The sequence below is a fragment of the Coregonus clupeaformis genome, unplaced genomic scaffold (genome assembly GCF_020615455.1).
Source record: "Coregonus clupeaformis isolate EN_2021a unplaced genomic scaffold, ASM2061545v1 scaf0618, whole genome shotgun sequence".
Taxonomy (NCBI): domain Eukaryota; kingdom Metazoa; phylum Chordata; class Actinopteri; order Salmoniformes; family Salmonidae; genus Coregonus; species Coregonus clupeaformis.
In genome coordinates, this window is record NW_025534073.1 from 118,047 (window position 1) to 134,631 (window position 16,585).

A 16,585-nucleotide genomic window follows, 5' to 3' on the forward strand; every position below is an offset into this window, starting at 1 on the left:
AACCAGTAGGAGATGCTGTTACACAGGTGGTTGTCTCTCCCAGACTCAGGTAACTAGGCAGGTATTCCCCATAGATGGTTATCTCTCCCAGACTTGGGTAACTAGGCAGGTATTCCCCATAGATGGTTATCTCTCCCAGACTTGGGTAACTAGGCAGGTATTCCCCATAGATGGTTATCTCTCCCAGACTTGGGTAACTAGGCAGGTATTCCCCATAGATGGTTATCTCTCCCAGACTTGGGTAACTAGGCAGGTATTCCCCATAGATGGTTATCTCTCCCAGACTTGGGTAACTAGGCAGGTATTCCCCACTGTCTGTAAGAGATTATATTACACTTCTTATACATGACTTGACAAAGGCTTATGTCCTGTCCTGTTACATTTATGTAAACAGCTTTGTGTCACTAGGGACGTCCTGATCCTATCACAGCGTAGCCCTGTTGTCTTGATGTTGCCATAGCAATAAGATGGCTCACAATATTGCCATACCGCTGTACAGATATCCCAATGTAGGACATCCCCTGCCCACTCCGTCTGCTTTGTAAACATTTTGTCAGATTGTGGATCAGTTATTTCACTGTGCTGGCTATGTACATACAGTACACACAGTACATACTTCATCTATGTTGCTAATAGAAATACAGGAGCAAACAGACAAGGTGTTGGTATTTCTCTTATTTTCCCATGGCGTTTGTTGTCCCCTGCATGTGTGAGTTTGTTGTTGTTTACTTCCACTACTTTGGTACTGTATACATACTTGACTAAAGGTGTGGAGAGATGGTTTGGGACCAGCAGCAACCCTGAGCCAGGCAGTATTGTTTGTATGCAGAGGGAAAGTCAGCGAGGTGAGGTCTGGAGTAAATAGAACACACCTTCCCATTCAAGTCAATGTCATTCTATTACTATGGTCTGCTCTATCTAACTTTGCTCTATGGGATGGTTCACTGTAGTGCTCTGCTGTGTTTATATCAGCATGTTAGAGGAAGTACTTCCTCCTTTCCCAGAGCCCTGCGCCCATATGACACCCCTATATATATGTATATATATATATATATATATACACACACACAATTTCTTGTATTTTCTGACAGGATGTCCCATCAGGATATACTACTGCAGTAAAATAAGTGTTTTCGTTAAAAATTAACCCCAGAAAGCTTTGTATTTATGGTGGTTAATTAAACTCCCACGTCTTTCACATTGACGACAATAGAGGGCATTAGCTGATTCTGTTCCCACTGTACACTAAACATTGATATACTTTCTAATGTAGGCCTAGATGTTGGGCGGCAGGTAGCTTAGTGGGTAAGAGCGTTGTGCCAGTAACCGAAAGGTTGCTGGTTCTAATCCCCGAGCTGACTAGGTGAAAAATCTGTCGATGTGGCCTTGAGCAAGGCACTTAACCCTAATTGCTCCTGTAAGTCGCTCTGGATAAGAGCGTCTGCTAAATGACAAAATATAAATATATATAATATGTTTCTAGAAACTCTCCAACCTTATTCATTATGATCTAAAACTCAAAACTGATGCTAGATCAGCACTTATACTCAGACGCTTTGTGAATACGGGCCTATATTGGAACTTGACTTATCTCCTATTATTAGTGTTAAAGAATGTAGTAATGGTGTAGAATGACTACAATGCAGACAGGACTCGACAGACCTGCTTTTCCCACTAAAATGTGCGTGAGCCAGCCTTCACACGCCCTTATTTGGGGTTTCCCCATATACTGTATGGGAACAGTAGTGGTCCTGTTTGGTCTCCCTCTCTTTTCTGCTTTCTTTTCTCTCCCACCTCCTGAGGCGGCCCGCTGAATACTCAGCCTTCAGTCTGGAAACCTGTGGGAAACAAGCTGGCTATTCACTTAGGTCCTTTTCTCCTCTCATTTTTTCTCGATCTCTCTCCAGAAACACACACACACACACACACACACACACACACACACACACACACGTGTACACACACCTCAATCAGGCTATTCACTTTGTGCTCTTTCTCACACTCCTCTCCTCGCTGTCTGTACATCCCACTACACAGACTGGAGAAATGGTCTGGAATTGGTTCCCTTCTCCTATGATATGGCACAGTTCCTCTATCTGCTTTCCTTGTATTTCAGCTATGTGTATGATTTCAGAACGTTTGCTTGAAATTCAATCACCAGTAATAAGATACACGTAATCTGATATTTGGCTGAACATTTCTGATTGTAACCATAGTTGAACAAACCAAATGTGATTTGAAACACTGAAAAGGCCATGTTTATTCAATCTATACATTGTGTTTCTATGGTCTGAAAGCCCCACTACAGCTGCAGCACACGCACAGAGAGGTCAGCCAAGCAGCTCTCCACTCTCCCTGCCAAGACCTGTCTCCATCTTGGCTCCATCTGGCCCAGTAACATCAGCCCACAGGGCCCCTGCTATTGGGTTTCTGGCACTGCGTCTCCATCAAACGAAGATCTTTTATCTTGGAGAGCCCATGTTTTCCGCAGGGCAGCCACTCAAATTGAGTCGATACTAAAGGCACGAGCCAAGTTGTGCCGATCAAACAAATGATGGTTGGCTCTAGCTCTGGCACCACTCTGTGTGGACACACAGTCAGTTTGGAGTCAACGATTTCTAGGAGCGAGAGTTGGACTTTATTTTGTAATGCAGTTTTTGCTGATGAGAAAAACACTTGTGACGTTCAATATTTGATTATTTGTGCCTCTCTGCTGACATCTCTGCTTTCAGGCAGGATACAGCTAGCCTGGTTCCAGATCTGTTTGTGCTGTCTTGCCAACTATGGCTGTTGGAGTTGACAAGACTGCACAAACAGATCTGCGACCAGGCTTGGCTAGGATATAGCTGGTTTGATATTTACTGACTCTGACTTCAGTTGGCCTAGCTGGGATGAATTAGGGACTGGTGTATCTGTGGGGAGGTCAGGGGAGGAGGAATGGAAGAGCAGTGAGTTAGCCTTGTTCCCACTGCAGTGTGTTATCAATGCTGAGGGTGTAGTAATGTACAGTATAGAGCCAATCATTCCACAGTACTCTGGGCCCCAGGGACCTCTGCTAAAGGCTCAGCTAAGGAGAGGACAGAGAGGGGTGAGAAGGGGGTGGAGAGAGAACAGAGGAACGAAAAAGAGACAAGCCTGGAAAGAGGGGCCAAGCTTTGAGTGGAAGACACAATTGCACACACCACACCACACAAAGCTAGACTTAGAGAAGTGAGGGGAGGGTTGTACAATACAACATTTTGTCTTTAAGTTTGTCTTCTCAGAACTTTACAGCAGGACAACACTGAGCAGCTCCACTGGCAAACAAGACAAGGACACACTGAGTTCTGTAAGTACTCCTGTACCGCATGTGCTTGCGACTCTGCCTAGCAAATGGTCTTCATTAGAGCCAAGTCATGACTCTTTCTGAATTCAGTGGAAAAGGAGAACAGACACTGAGATGGCATGTTACCATGTTTACCTAAAGTAAGGCCTCTATGCCGACAGGGAGGGAAGAAAACTCTTAATTTTTTATCTTGCTCCAGTACCCCCCTCTCTCTCTTCTCTTGCTCCAGTACTCCCCCTCTCTCTCTTATCTTGCTCCAGTACCCCCCTCTCTCTCTTCTCTTGCTCCAGTACTCCCCTCTCTCTCTTGTCTTGCTCCAGTACCCCCCTCTCTCTCTTCTCTTGCTCCAGTACTCCCCCTCTCTCTCTTCTCTTGCTCCAGTACTCCCCCGCTCTCTCTCTCTTCTCTTGCTCCAGTACTCCCCCTCTCTCTTTTCTTTCTCCAGTACTCCCCCTCTCTCTCTCTTATCTTGCTCCAGTACTCCCCCTCTCTCTTTTCTTTCTCCAGTACTCCCCCTCTCTCTCTCTTCTCTTGCTCCAGTACTCCCCCGCTCTCTCTCTTCTCTTTCTCCAGTACTCCCCCTCTCTCTTTTCTTTCTCCTCTGTTTCTATCTCTGTGTATCAGAAAAATTGAAGAAATAGTTGGAGACACTCTAAAGAACATATTAAAAAGGCTGTTATGCTTCCACAGTGGTTTTGTTGTGCTGTAAAAGTTGTATAGTGCTCTCTCTCCTCCCTCTCTCTCCCTCTCTTTGACTTGTCCTGTCTATGGGATAGTGATGAGAGTTACTGTTGTGTTGTGTTGGAGGGACCCAGGGGTCTCTGGTTACAGAGGAATCTTCAATCTGCACATGCTCAGTCCACACTACCCTGGGACCGACCGGATCAATCTGGCACGGCGCTTAGCAACACAGCTGGGAAAGCTTCAGCGAATGGGGGGCTCTAAAACTCTCTGAAATGACAGCGACGCCATGATAAAGTCAAACTTGTGAAAAACACAGAACTCTCTGACGGTTTATCTACTTAGCGGTCCCCTCTTTAAACATAGTTTCTCTGCTTTTACTGCCTTTATACACACACACACACAAACAATGCAGGGCTTTGAAAAAGGGCGCCTGTAATTAAAGAATTTGGGGCTTTTTATAAACACTGTAAAACTGACTAAAATACACCCAGGATTTTTTTTTACTCCCAGTTGATGTTGATACGTGATCACCACTCTGACCCCGAGCAGGAAGTGGGGAGCTGGCTGGGTGTGTGCTGAGGGTGTATTAGGCTAGAGGGAGGCACTGTGTAAATCTGCCTCCCTAATGGCACCTTAATCCCTTCATAGTGCACTACTTTTGACCAGAGCCCTATGGGAATAGGGTGCCATTTGGGACGCAGTCTTAAGAGTTAGGTGGATGTGGGTTCTTCGGGGCTGATGTGTGAGGGTTGCACATATACAGGGACCTGTCATGAATCTACAACCATTGCATTTTTGGGAGAGATTTTGGTTTTTTAGTTGCTCACTTTCTCCTCCTGTTCAGAGAAAACACATTCAGCTTCTTACATAAATTACCCTAAGACGTTTCACAAAGTACAGACTCAATCATTTCACTCGACCAGCAAGGTTTGTGATGAATGAAACCAAATAAAGCCTTCCATCCAGAAACCGTAGTTGCTGTAAACACGAATGAGGTATTTGGTTAAATGTGAAAACGTGATCCCTTTCATCAAAAAAACCTCAGGTGATGGATTACAGGTTTGTGTGTGTGTGTTAGGCATGTGGTGCTTTAGCCCCTGGTAGGTATATAATTACACTTCCTGTGCGGCCAGAAACACAGCTGTTTCCTTTGCTCTTTAATCACAGACAACCAGTTGTATCAAAGAACCTACCGAGACACACCTCTCCCTGGAGCAGTATGTACACCACCGCAGTAGAAACTAGAACCACAGTAGAACTGGGATTTAAAGGGAGAAACTCTCCTGCTCTTACATCTTTAATCATCAAGAGTTAAAGCCACAGTCCTGAATTTTTGTTTGAGCCAAACAGCAGCCCCGCCGAGTGGTTTATCAATGCCATAAAGCTGAGAGATGGGGCTATTGTGCTAAAATTGTGGTCAAAAAGGATTACAATATGTTATCCCTTTCTTGGTATGGACTCAGTGTTGCAACACGTAAACCTGCTACACAGTTACAGTGGTAAATATTTAACCTACTTCTTCTCAATCCCCCTCATCCATTGTTGGATGTAGCTCCCTCAATAGCAAGTAAACACGTGTCATCATGTTTATTTGGGCCTGCTAGTCCTCTGGTATGTGTTGTAGAATGATTGGGATCCTGTGAATTCCAGGGACCCAGGAACAAAGGGCTGGAGCAGGTCATTGAAGGGTTGTAAATCAGGGACAGACAGGAGGACCAGGGGGATGGACAGGCTGGCTTCTTTCAAACCTGTGGCCAGAGGCTGGGGGGAGGGAAGGAAGGATGAGGGGTAGAGGAGCAGGGACAGTGTGTCTGCACACACACACACACACACACACAGAGAAACGGCAAGGCGCCAGCTGAACAGAAGCATGTGGAAGCCTTAAGAATGAGTGTGCTCCCATACTCCCTTAAAAGAACTTCGCTTGAAAAACAAGAAAAAAGCGGCAATAGTACTGTTTGTCCATCTTGAGATGCCGTAGCCAGTTCCTCAAAATAGTCAGAATTAATCTAAAATAACTCAAGAAATCAGTTATTAATTTGGGATTCATTGAAGAATCCCAACTGGTGACCAGTGACAGACGAATGGGCGTAGATTTCGGCTCACGAACTTCAGCTTGCCTCGAGAAAGAATATTGTGTGAACGAACAGCCGAACAAACCCTTGCCCCAAAATGTTGTCATAATATATGCACAAACTATTCTGAACAGTTTTGGATGGGAAGCATGCAGAAGCATTTACCCTTTCTCTCTCTGTTGAAGATGTTTTGTGTTGAGGGGAGGGTGGTGTGAGTGAGAGGGGGGTGTGGCATGCCTGTGGTCCAGTGTCACATGACTGGGTGAGGTGGGAGGGGCCGTGGGGTTCCTCGGTGACTGGACTGGCTCTCACTGGAGGGCTGCTCTTCAGCACGGGACAACACACACGGTGAGTTTGGGGTTCTGCCTTTCTCGCAGTGTGTACTGTGTGTGTGTGTGTGTGTGTGTGGTTTCCTTGTTCTCCCCTCTCTCTTTTTCTCTGCTTTTCTTTTTCTCCCTCTGTCTCTTCTAGTTTCCTGTTGTTTCTCAGTTTGTCTTTGGTACAGTACTAGCTCTCTCTTTACTCTGCTGTCCAGGAGCACCACTACTGTGTGAGTGTGCATGTTTCTGTGTTTATATGTTACAGAGTGTGTATTTGTTTGTCTTGTTAGTAAGTTCCACTCAGATGTATTGAGGTGTGACTGTAGAGGGGAATAGGCTTTTTGTGAAGTTTCTCTGCGTTGTGCTGTACTCCCAGTACCCTGCATTGTTGCTGGTTCATCCTCTAGTTTTCCTCTGTTGTACTGATCTCTTGGGGGTTGGGGGGCGGAGCGGGGGAGGACAGAGGGGGTGGGGGGGGATTTTGTGTGTCTCTCTAACATGGCGTCTGCAGCTCCAGGGCCAAGCCTTGTAATCAATCCTGGGAGGTGAGGGGGTTGTTTGCATAACCACAGCACTGCTTCTCTGCTGCTGCCATGTTCCATTATGTTTCTCTGTTTCTGCTGGGCTCAGGTTCATTTCAGCTCTCCTTTCCCCTCCTCCCTCGTTCTGTGTTTCCTCTAACTTTCCTCTAACGACATGATCCACACATGGGGCTGTGTAATGCTGGAACTGACATTGATCCATGACATTGCTCTATTGCATAAAGACCAGGTACAGAACATGGAGAGAGGCTGTGCAGAGCAGTACTTTAAAGTGGAGTGATTTCCACATGTGGAAAGAGGCAGATACTTTTAGTATTGGGTGTGAGACCCTGCTGTGAAGTAGTCTCCGTCCGGCCGTTCAAGGTGAAGAAAAGTAGTCCCTATAGTTAAAATGATGGAGTGATGTGTCTGGAAAGTGGAGATATATGACTCTCTCTTTTCTGTCTCTTTCATCCCTCTCTCTCCCTGTCCTTTGAGTGCATATTGCTGTTCTTATTGGCTGTTACAGTAAAAGCAGAACTATGGCACTGCTCTGACAATCGCTTCCCTCAACCTATGTTTTGTTTAAACAGGTTTGACCCCAGCTATTTTACATAGGCGTAGTTCACTGATGTTATTAGGCGGTTAAAAATAAGCATAAAAACGCAACCGCTCTTGACCTTTTGAGTCAGTCGGTTCTGATTTACACACACACTAGTTCAAAGGAGCTCTGTTTTCTGGACAGTTAGGGGCTCTGGTGCATTGCCAAGCGAGAACAGACACCGTGGCTTTTCAACAGCTGCTGATGTGATGCTGGAAAGGTCGTCAGTACCTCTGCATTCTCGTGTGTGTGTTAGATTCCCCATGAGGCATGGTTCTGTCTATAGACAAACTACCTGCATCCATTAAGTGGGTTGGTATCTACTTTGCTCACATATTATTTATTCACTTCCCCTTGGTCATGCATTTGCATACCATCATGACTGGTGGAATATGGCATGTAGCCATGTAATGTATGTCGTTGTCTCCTGAAATTGTATGTATGAGATAATTAGGTCTTTGGTTTTAGTTCCAGTGAAGGACAGTGGGTCTAGAAGGGAAGGGGTGCAGACTGGTGTGTAGTTCTTAGAGCTAGGACGATAAATCGAAAATTACTAATGCCGACCGAACCCACCATTTATCGAGGACATTTTACTGATATGGATAATAACGATAAGTAGCCTTTACTAGAGGAATGTGACGTTTTTAAATGAATTAAGTCTGTAAATATGGGTGATTTCTAACAGGACAATTGATATCTACAACATTAAAAGTAGTGGTAGTAGTTTTAAGGCTAATATAAAAGAGTAACTGGTGCACATTAATGTTATGAATTTATCGTTATCGTGATAATTCAGTCAATTCATCGTGAAATTGATTTCTGTCCATATCACCCAGCTCTAGTAGTTCTGGGATATATGTGTGTATTTGGAGGGGTAGGAGGGACTTGATGGGGATTAAGGAGGGGTGCAGACTGTAGCAGGTTTAGGGGGAGTTGAGGGGTTTAGGAGGGATACAGACTCTAGTAGGTTTAGGGGGAGTTGAGGGGTTTAGGAGGGATACAGACTAGCAGGTTTAGGGGGAGTTGAGGGGTTTAGGAGGGATACAGACTAGCAGGTTTAGGGGGAGTTGAGGGGTTTAGGAGGGATACAGACTGTACCAGGTTTAGGGGGAGTTGAGGGGTTTAGGAGGGATACAGACTCTAGTAGGTTTAGGGGGAGTTGAGGGGTTTAGGAGGGATACAGACTAGCAGGTTTAGGGGGAGTTGAGGGGTTTAGGAGGGATACAGACTAGCACGTTTAGGGGGAGTTGAGGGGTTTAGGAGGGATACAGACTGTACCAGGTTTAGGGGGAGTTGAGGGGTTTAGGAGGGATACAGACTGTACCAGGTTTAGGGGGAGTTGAGGGGTTTAGGAGGGATACAGACTGTACCAGGTTTAGGGGGAGTTGAGGGGTTTAGGAGGGATACAGACTGTAGCAGGTTTAGGGGGAGTTGAGGGGTTTAGGAGGGATACTGACTGTAGCAGGTTGAGGGGTTTAGGAGGGATGCAGACTGTAGCAGGTTTAGGGGGAGTTGAGGGGTTTAGGAGGGATACAGACTAGCGGGTTTAGGGGGAGTTGAGGGGTTTAGGAGGGATACAGACTGTACCAGGTTTAGGTGGAGTTGAGGGGTTTAGGAGGGATACAGACTGTACCAGGTTTAGGTGGAGTTGAGGGGTTTAGGAGGGATACAGACTGTAGCAGGTTTAGGGGGAGTTGAGGAGTATAGGAGGGATACAGACTGTAGCAGGTTTAGGGGGGGTTGAGGGGTTTAGGAGGGATACAGACTGTAGCAGGTTTAGGAGGGATACAGACTGTAGCATATCCATCATCTGGTCATCTCTTTCTCTGTCTGCAGCGACGGATAGACTGGGGTCTACTGCTGGGCACTGTGCTGATGAGATGATCAACTGCTGTGTGTGTGTGTGTGTGTGTGTGTTGACTTGGGCCCACTGTATTAAAGGTAGGATGGACAGCACAGTGGATGTAGAGGTCCTCACACTGAGAGTGCGTGCCTGTAGACATATGCCTGTAGACAGTGTCACTTTGAGTGGTATTGACATCTTCCCAGTATCACTTTACTGTGACCACACTGTCTTGAGATCCATGTAACACACATCTAGATGACATGATAATGATCTGAAGCTTTATTTATTGACCGTTGACTTCACGTCAATGACATCACTGCCATGACACATATACTAGGGCTGGGAATTGCCAGGGACCTCACGATACGATATTATCATGATACCTATGTGTCTATATGATATGTATTGCGATTCAATTCTATGATTTTATTGTGATTCCATGTTCCAAACATATTGCTCACCATATGTATGCTGCAGAGGGACAAGAGAGCCATGAGGAAACACGTTTTGATCAGTCATAGAAATAAAAGTCCAGTCCAGAGTAAACTTGTCATCATACATCAAAGCTGCATGATATGGGTCACTAAGGTGGTTTAGTGCAACTCCTTTAAAAGCGGTCCTCTCCTAATTCTCTCCCTGAGGTTATTTCTCTCTGTAGTCGTACCAGTGGCTCGGGGCAGAGAGGTCAGTCAAAGGTCAGATTCCGGAACCTTGTGCCCCAACACTAGCTGTCAGAGAACAATTCCACACTGATACACTATGACCTCACCAAGACAAACGACCGGCAGTAGCATGACCTGTAATAGGTTACTGCTATTGCTGCTGGCTAATGGCTCATTCTCTTAGCTTCTCTGAAGAAGGCTCATAGATAATATCATTAGATGGACCTTGTTACAATTAGCATTAGGCTAATGATGACTGAGGCAGAAACTGAATGGTAACTAGGCAGAAACTGAATGGGAACTAGGCAGAAACTGAATGGTAACTAGGCGGAAACTGAATGGTAACTAGGCAGAAACAGAATGGTAACTAGGCAGGCAGGTTACATTTGTGCAGGTTAGGGCTAAAGACGCTTCTAAACTGAAAAGATAAGAACAATTTTAATTTTGAAGTGGACTCTTTCACTTCCATTTGAAGCTGTCTTGCCAACTCCTATAGTCAAACATGATTAGGCATGACAACGGCCAGAGTAGTTAGCTATATAGCACAGACTGATCTGGGACCAGGCTAAGAGGTGGTGTCGTAGGAGGAATCTACAGTTGGTGTAAAAAGATCCTGCTCTAAATAATGAGGAAATGGTCCTCTGCATACTTTCACCAGACAATGCTGCATATCTAACCTCAAACTAAGTGCGTGAGCGTGCACATTCATGTGTGTCTGTGTGTGTGTACCTTTGTGTCTCTCTGTGTTGATGTGTATTTATATTACACAGATAGATCAAGTCCCTGTACTGTGTAGGTAGTTAGGGGTCCTTGCATTTTTGTTGTTGTTTTTTACCCCCTTTTTCTCCCCAATTTCGTGATTATGATCTTGTCTCATCACTGCAACTCCCCAACGGGCTCGGGAGAGGCGAAGGTCGAGTCATGCGTCCTCAGAAACATGACCCACCAAACCGCGCTTCTTAACACCCGCTCGCTTACCCGGACGCCAGCTGCACCAGTGTGTCGGAGGAAACACCGTTCAACTGACGACCGAAGTCAGCCTGCAGGGGCCCAGCCCGCCACAAGGAGTTGCTAGAGCACGATGAGCCAAGTAAAGCCCCCCCGGCCAAACCCTCCCCTAACCCGGACGACGCTGGGCCAATTTTGCGCCACCCTATGGGACTCCCGGTCACGACCAGTAATGACACAGCCTGGGATCGAACCCCAGGCTGTAGTGACGCCGCAACACTGCGCCACTCGGGAGGCCCACATTGTCTGTTTTCTGTCAGAAGCAGTGACTGGTCAGATAAAGAGGCAGATAAACAGCACTGCAGCATGACTGAGTTAACCCCTCAACCCTTCTGTCTGTCTAACATCACTCTGGACTCTAACCCTAACCCTATGTAGGTATGGAGTGCAGTTTGTAAAGTTAACGATATTGATGTAGTTTTATAAGGTCGATGCACATTCTCACAATCTAAAGATGATTACACCTGAAAAATATGTTGGAGATTTAGAACATGTGCTCTTCGTTGTTTTATGTCTTTACATTTTTAAATGAGTGTCTGAGATTGTGTCATGTATTGGGCATACAGATGTGTTTGGCAAACATCTCTACACACACACCAGTACATATCCCCAGCGGCAGGTGACACCATCTGCTTTTACAGCCCTGCGGGGTCGTAGGCCACATTCTGAGGGGACCAGAAATGGAGAGGACCCTGGGAAACGGGCTTGGCTACACAAACACACCCACATATTAGCACACACTTCCCCGGTTGATTTTGGGGCTTCTCTTTGGGTCTGGTTAGGGGGTATTTGTACCATAATGCAGAGTAATGCCTGGTGTTACTGGCCGGTCTCCATACTGCTGTGTCAGCCTCTGTCGTATGACGGTGACTCATCATGTGTGTACTGTACATGACAATTGCTTCAGTGTCCCTGGGTCTGATGGCTCAGCGGCATTGTTGATAATGCCAGGCGTACTTCTGTTGTTTGCATGCATCGTCATCTCTTCCCCTCTTTCTCCTCTATTTCTCAACCTGAGAAATCCATAGGAATCAATAGGAAGAATGAAACCAGGACTCAGTCACAACTAGTTGGACTTAGACTGTTAGAGGAAGTCTGTTTTCTGATTTCTTGATTAATAATAGTTTATGGAGTAGCGTATTCACTTTGCTTTAGAAAGGATCTTCTGGACAAAATGTCATTGTAAACATGGAGACTGGAGAGATGGCTCCTCACTCTGGCTATTACCATAAAGCTATAGACGACAGGCGGAACTATGGATCCCTCTTTATTTATTTATTTCTCTTGTTCTCTCTCTCATGAGTCTAGGAATGTGGAGAAAAAGCAACAGATGTTTCTAGAGTACACTCAGAAAAAGGTTTGTGACCAGCACAGTGAGGATGGAAGTGTCCTATTTGTAAAGTGCTTATGAATGAGCCCCATTGACATGTTTGACACGGTTCTCAGCAGGGCAGCTGTGTATACTTGTATGAACCCCCCCATGTCATATCAGTTAGGAGAGGAATGATGTCATAAACATATACTCAAAACATGTAAGGCCACACTCATTTGCATAGTCCCAAATAGATGGTTTGTAGATGTTCAGTTGATGTTCAACTAACTGTCAACAACATTTCAACTAACTATCAACTAACCGTAGCCCTAACCGTAACCTTTTGATTAACGTCATCCAACTAATGGTGACCATATCACATTGGGTTGGAAAACTGAAATAATTCGTGTTTGCACTAATTGGACAAATTAGGTAATTTAGTACTTCCCTGTTTTAAAACATTTTCTCCCTCCTGAAGACAACGCACGTCTTGCCAAAATGTGCAGTAGATGCAGGGCAAGATCATAGACAGTGTAGTTCAGGGGTGTCAAACATGGATCCGGCCCACGGGGGATTTGAGATATAAAAATAACTAACTTTATTTGGAATATTTTTTTTGGGTGGGGGACGATCCCGATTTGACATTGAAATTACTAAAACCAAATGGAAACTGTGTAGAAATTATAATGACCTACATTTACAGTCTCTTCACTCTGTCCAGCTTGATAACAGTCATCTAAACTAATGCTAGACATTTAGTGAGCATAGAAAATTCAAAAAGCGATGGATAGAGGACTATCTTTGGCAAATTTTGACGGCAAGGACATATAACCAATTTTAAGTGTGGCCCTCCAGACCTCGGTGAAGACTGAATGCGGCCTGCGGGGCTAAATGACTTTGGCACCCCTAGTGTAGTTGGTTTGGTTTTGAGTGGTATTTTCATGTAGGGCCTGTTTGTAGTTAGCTGGCTGGGAAGTGGGAATGCCCCAAGCTTTACACGGAGAGAATAAATCAGATCGATTCAGTCCCCTCTCCTCTCTTCTCCTGTCTACTCCTCTCCTCTCTCTGGTATTGGGACTTCTGTCTTTATTTACAGAGCAAAGCAACTGCATACTCTGCAACGACAGAAGAAAAAAAAACATTCTTCATGGGCCATAATTGAAAACAGGAGTACAACAATTCCAGTAAATCTGGAAAAGTTTTTTGTATTTTTTTGTGGGAATTCTCATCTTGAAATGAAGGAAATCTCAACTGGGCTGTTATAGTTTGCATAACTTAACCCATATTTTAGGTTGACACACTCTTTCACAGCAACAACCTGGTTGAAGAGTTTCAAAGGATAGGAGAGACCATTGGAATTGGAATCTGGGGATGATTAGATGCACATGATAAAATGATGAGGGCCAGGATGGGAATTTAACCATGACACCAGGGTTAACACCCCTACTCTTACAGTAAGTGTCACCTAAATAAAGGTATTTTAATTAGATGAAAGCCTTTGTCCTCCTCTGTCTTTGCAGTGTCATGAGATCTTTAATAACCACAGTGAGTCAGGCCATCTGTTTACCATGCCATTCGAAAGACTGCACATCCCATTCAAAAGACGGATACCCAGTAAATGTATGTAGCCTATGTAATGTAATCCACTCAATTCCAGGAAATGATCATTAGAGGGATCCATCCATGACAACATATTGCCCACATAGTGAACCTGATTGCTGTTGACTGTTACTATTCAACTGACTCCTCTCTTCCAGACATATGGTTTTAAAACAGGACATCTGTTCTAAATCAAATCAAATCAAATTTTATTGGTCACATGCGCCGAATACAACAGGTGCAGACATTACAGTGAAATGCTTACTTACAGCCCTTAACCAAAAGTGCATTTATTTTAACAAAAAAAGTAAAAATAAAACAACAACAAAAAAAGTGTTGAGAAAAAAAGAGCAGAAGTAAAATAAAATAACAGTAGGGAGGCTATATATACAGGGGGGTACCGGTGCAGAGTCAATGGGGCGGGGGCACCGGCTAGTTGAGATAATTGAAGTAATATGTACATGTGGGTAGAGTTAAAGTGACTATGCATAAATAATTAACAGAGTAGCAGCAGCGTAAAAAGGATGGGGTGGGGGGGCAGTGCAAATAGTCTGGGTAGCCATGATTAGCTGTTCAGGAGTCTTATGGCTTGGGGGTAAAAGCTGTTGAGAAGTCTTTTGGACCTAGACTTGGCACTCCGGTACCGCTTGCCGTGCGGTAGCAGGGAGAACAGTCTATGACTAGGGTGGCTGGAGTCTTTGACAATTTTGAGGGCCTTCCTCTGACACCGCCTGGTATAGAGGTCCTGGATGGCAGGAAGCTTGGCCCCAGTGATGTACTGGGCCGTACGCACTACCCTCTGTAGTGCCTTGCGGTCGTAGGCCAAGCAGTTGCCATACCAGGCGGTGATGCAACCAGTCAGGATGCTCTCGATGGTGCAGCTGTAAAAAAAATTGAGGATCTGAGGACCCATGCCAAATCTTTTCAGTCTCCCGAGGGGGAATAGGCTTTGTCGTGCCCTCTTCACGACTGTCTTGGTGTGTTTGGACCATGATAGTTCGTTGGTGATGTGGACACCAAGGAACTTGAAGCTCTCAACCTGTTCCACTACAGCTACTCAGAAACATTGATAACTCTCCCTATGAATACCCTGTTTATAATGCATTACAATCACATAAAGCTTCATATGCCATGCATAATGCTTTATAACATTCTGGGAAACTAACTGGAACCATACTCAATGGAAGAGATGTTTGTAAAGATGAGACACACACAACCCTCATCCATTCCTCTGCTTTCCTTGACTGGTTAACTGGTCCTTCTCTCCCTGTCCCCGTGTGATAACGTGCTGCTAATGTCTCCCAGCTGTTTAGGTGAAACGGCCAACCAGACGTTGTAACTAATGAAGGCGTCAAGGGTCATTTCAGATTTATAGGGTCATTTTCCAAAAAGCACTCAGACACCTATGTTTCAGCGCTGCACAGCAGGCCAAGACATCCCTTAAAGTACCAAATACTACATCCAATCAGTTCCATGTTATGCACTTTGGCAAGACATATTGGCTGACATACTGTAGAGCCCTCAAACTCAACTCTGGACCTCGAAGCTAGTTCCACTGCTTTTTTTAAATGGTTCCCCTCTAATCAGGGACTGATTTAGACCTGGGACACCAGGTGCGTGCAATTAATTATCAGGTAGAACAGAAAACCAGCAGGCTCCGGACCTCGTAGGGTAAGAGTTGAATACCCCTGCTGTAGAGTTTTTAGAGTTAGTTTACTTTAATTTTCAGGTCTCCTTGAAAAAGTGGGGTTTCAACCTCCAGGGATATTATCTTTGTTAAATAAAGGCTACATTTACTTCACAAGCTTGCACAACGTCTTAGCAGTGCAGTCAGAGAGAAAGGTTGTCTGGCTCTCTTGTATGTGTTGTTGGTTGGTAGTGTACCTAGTGTCAGCGGGTTCATGAGTTGTCATGGCAACGGAGTCCCTTTATTTAACGTATAGTGTTAGACCGCCAGGAGATTCTGTTGGAGCCAAATATATAATACATAAACTAGCTGGCTGCTAAGGCTGCTGGGATACCGCCTGTAAACACAATGAATCCTAGAACTCATCATCAGATGTTTATCATGCACAACATTCATTGTAGAAGACCACCACTGTCATTCTGCAGCAACGTCAAGTAGTAAGCCAACTGGGGGAATTTAACCTCTGACCATCTGACCCAAAGGGACACACATTAGCCACAGTCCCACTCTCATTAAAGTTCACGGACTCGCTTGATAGTACTCAGAACGTACAAAGCTAGTGTTGTTACAATCCCTTGAATCGCGATACTGGTATCGTCCCGGCCCTAATTGAGATGCAGGACATCCCTGCATCGTTCCTATAGAGTGTCACCCTCTAAACCCTCGAAACTGAACATTTCTTTACCACCAGGAATGGGAGATTAGTGTGTGTTGCTGTTTACTTCTTGTTAAACAGGCCCAAACACAGCCAAGACGTACCCAGCCCTCTGGCTCCCTGTAGAGGGAACAGACAGGTACATGTATGGCCCATCCTCCCTAAGGGGTGCTGCAGTGTCCACTGAAGAGGGACAGAAAAAGAGACAAGCTGTGACTCTTATTAAACCAAGAGAGGGTCGAGACACTGTCGCCTTGTCTTGTTAACCATGATCCTTCACTCCTCACCTT

General features: G+C 45.0%; 1 protein-coding gene across 5 annotated transcripts in view; it reads left to right on the forward strand.

Annotated features, from left to right (window-relative positions):
- The window catches only part of LOC121551431 (septin-9), a 118,962-nt gene that overhangs the window by 70,402 nt on the left and 31,975 nt on the right, over positions 1 to 16,585 (forward strand). Inside the window, exon 1 of one of the 5 annotated variants that reach the window (XM_041864081.2) lies at positions 6,373 to 6,432. The exons of 3 other annotated variants lie outside the window; for them this stretch is intronic. The gene's annotated coding sequence lies outside the window, so the exon portion shown is untranslated. Of the gene's footprint in view, positions 1 to 6,372; positions 6,433 to 6,558; positions 6,635 to 16,585 lie in introns of those variants that run through there. One more of the 5 variants, XM_041864082.2, reaches the window with a different exon arrangement.